This window comes from Rattus norvegicus, chromosome 17 (genome assembly GCF_036323735.1).
Source record: "Rattus norvegicus strain BN/NHsdMcwi chromosome 17, GRCr8, whole genome shotgun sequence".
NCBI classification, from domain to species: Eukaryota; Metazoa; Chordata; class Mammalia; order Rodentia; family Muridae; genus Rattus; species Rattus norvegicus.
This window is the reverse complement of record NC_086035.1, coordinates 1,489,508-1,492,500: the sequence shown is the minus strand read 5'-3', so window position 1 is coordinate 1,492,500 and position 2,993 is coordinate 1,489,508. Positions and strand designations below refer to the sequence as shown.

General features: G+C 44.0%; 1 long non-coding RNA gene across 1 annotated transcript in view; it reads left to right on the top strand.

Annotated features, from left to right (window-relative positions):
• LOC134482763 (uncharacterized) overlaps window positions 1-2,107 on the top strand; it is a 3,471-nt gene extending 1,364 nt beyond the window's left edge. Inside the window, exon 2 of the long non-coding RNA XR_010059306.1 lies at window positions 1,950-2,107. This is a non-coding gene — a long non-coding RNA (uncharacterized LOC134482763). The remainder of the gene's footprint in view (window positions 1-1,949) is intronic.
• The last annotated feature ends 886 nt before the right edge of the window (window positions 2,108-2,993 follow it).

Below are 2,993 nucleotides of genomic sequence, written 5' to 3'. Positions count from 1 at the left end.
TTTATCATCTATCTACATATCTATCTATCTATCTGTCTATCTGTCTGTCTAATCTATCTTTCCCTGCCCAAGTCTCATATAGCCCAGGATTTATTCAAACTCCCTGTGTAATGAATGATGATGTTAAGCATCCAATCCTAAGCCTCTGCATCCTAATGACTACTGACCTAGTTTAATGTAGTGCAGGCTTTGAATTCAGGGCTTCATGCACGGTAGGCAAACACTAAGCTACAGCTGAGCTACAGCTGAGCTATACAGCCTCATCCCTGACAGTTTTTCCTTCTTTCATTCTCTCTTTGGTCTATCACTTAAAACAACAGAAACAGCATTCACTATGTAACCTAGGTTAGCCCCAGCCTCAAACTTGCACTCTTCCTGCCTCAGCTTCCAGGCGCCAAGACTGTAGTAATATGTTCTCCCACTCCTGGCTCCCATCTATAATTTTTTTTCTTTTTTCTTTTTTTCAGAGCTGGGGACCGAACCCAGGGCCTTGCACTTGCTAGGCAAGTGCTCTACCACTGAGCTAAATCCCCAACCCCTATAATTTTTAATAACACCTTGGGATTGAGGCCAGGGCCTTAGGGATGTTAGCAATCCCTCTGCCACTGAGCTCTATACCAAGCCCAGCTGGATATATGACTATATTTGAGATTATGATGTAATTACATAATTTCCCCTCTCTTTTTCCTTCCTTCAAACCCTTGACTATACCCCTCCTTGCTCTCTTTCAAATTCAAGGTCTCTTTTTTCATTAATTGTTGTTAAACATATATAATGTATATTTCACATGCCTATGCATATATATTCCTAAATATAACCTGTTCAGCCTGTGTAATGTTGCTTGAATCTATGCTTTCATGGTTGATCAATTGGTATTGAATAACCAATTGGTGTGCTTCTTCCTGGAGAAGGCTATTTTTTCCACTCTTAGAGTTTCTTAGGTGCCTGTAGTTCTTTGTGTACTGTTGAGGCCCCCTGGACTTTCTCCTCGTCCACTTTGACATGTCTATTATTGTTGACATTGTTCAGTTCATGTTAGGCAGACGCGTCAGTAAGATTTTATGGGTGTAACCTCCAACACTATTAGAAGACACAATCTGTCGGCAAAACCCCTGTGGACGCATCATTATTGGTGCAGCCAGTGTGAACAGCCAACCAACGCTTGCTAGGCTCTCTTCCTGAGTCTTACTTTGACCGACCAGTGAGGGAGGATACAGTGGAGAGAGCCACACAAGTGGTCTGAGCTCCTGGCACCAAGTCTTCCAGGTGTTTCTGTGGCTGCAGGTGGGACGCATCCGCACTGACTTAGCCCCAGGGCGAGAGCAGACTTATCAGAAAGTCACTCTCAATCCTGTGCAGATAGATCTTTCTAACAAGGAATTCTTTCTCAGTTCATTAGACATGGGATTAAAGACACTGTGTTTCTCCTTTACCTTAGTCTCCTATAATACCAGATAATCTCCTTACTGAAGACGGCAGTGTCTTCTGTAGAGGTGACTCACGTCCCTGAGGCTTGGGCAACCAAGAGCCTGCCAGGCACAGTCTGCTTGGCTTCCAAGTCTGAAGTCTGGGATGGGACCTGAGATGACTTCAGTGACCTGACTGACTTTAGGGAAGTCTCGTCTTTCTCTCCTATGATACGAAGCCCATCTTTATGATAAGAAGGCTAATAAACCCCATAGCCAGGAGTTCTTGTTGGGCATTAAGGTTGTGAAGGAACAGTTTGGCACCTTGACATGATGGTGTGTTTGAGGGGGATTTGTTTGATTGAAGAAATGGTCTGTGTTGAAATAGTTACATTTTTATATATTGGTGAAGAGCCAGTTAGACCTGGGAAAAGCCTCGTTTCTTGGTGGCCTTCCTTGATAAGGCAGCTTGGTGTAGGGATAAGCATGTGGCTTCTGGGGCAGGATGACATGAGTTCAAGTTCCCGTTCTGTCTCTTGTTAGCAGTGTGACATCGGACAAGCCTGAAACCAACCTGAGAACCCATTCATTACCTGGAAAGCCAGTCTGAAATGACATCATCCGGGGTCATGAAGGACACGTGTAACTCACCTGGTACACACGGGTATTCAATAAAAAGAAAACTGCTATTTAATTACCACCAATGTCAACTCCTCAGTACTCATGGGTTACGTGTGACATAAATCCACTCGCAAGATGACATTATTACATAAGGGAACTGACAGTTTTTCTTTGGTTTTTTTTTTTTTAAATTATTGTTTCTGTGAATGCATGTGTGGATTCCCACAGAGACCAGAAGTGGATGTTGGATACCTAGAGTTGGAGTAACAGGTGGTTGTGGGGATCAAACTCAGATCCTCTGGAAGAGCAGCAAGGGCTTTTACCTACTGAGCCATCTCTCTGGCCTTGTTCATACACTTTTGTCACGGCCCATTAATTTGTGCCCTGGAACTTCTTTTAAGGATTTTTAAACATTGAAGCGTTCCCTTTGGCTCTTGTGCTTTGCTGACGCTATCGAAGGCAGTTAGGTAAATCACACATGCTCCAGGCTTAAGTGCAGAGTGGAAGCTTTGGGGATGTACGTGTGCTCTCCATCTCTGGAAAGGAGCCCTTGTTTTGGAAACAAACTCCTCCACAGCGAGGGAAGCACTCAGGGTTCTCCTGTTTAAGCTGCAGGTGTGTACCACTCTCAAGGCTGCACTTCCACAGGTGGAAAAGGAACTCCTCAGGCCTGCAGGTGGTCCCAGGCCCTCTGGAGTCTCTGGATCACTCCTGACATTAGCTTTTAACAGAACAAACACAAAACATTTTAATTGACAGATAAAAGTGGTGTGTATTCACTCAAGCACACGTCCTGGTGTTCTGAGATGTGTACACACTGAAGCCAGGTTAAATCGAACTAATTTACATATGTGCCACTTCACGAGTTTATCTTTTTGTTTTCTGTAGTGGGGATATTTAAAGTCTACCTCCTGGTTACTTGTACGTATGCAGTCACCTTTCTGTATCTGGGAGTCCCACAACTAC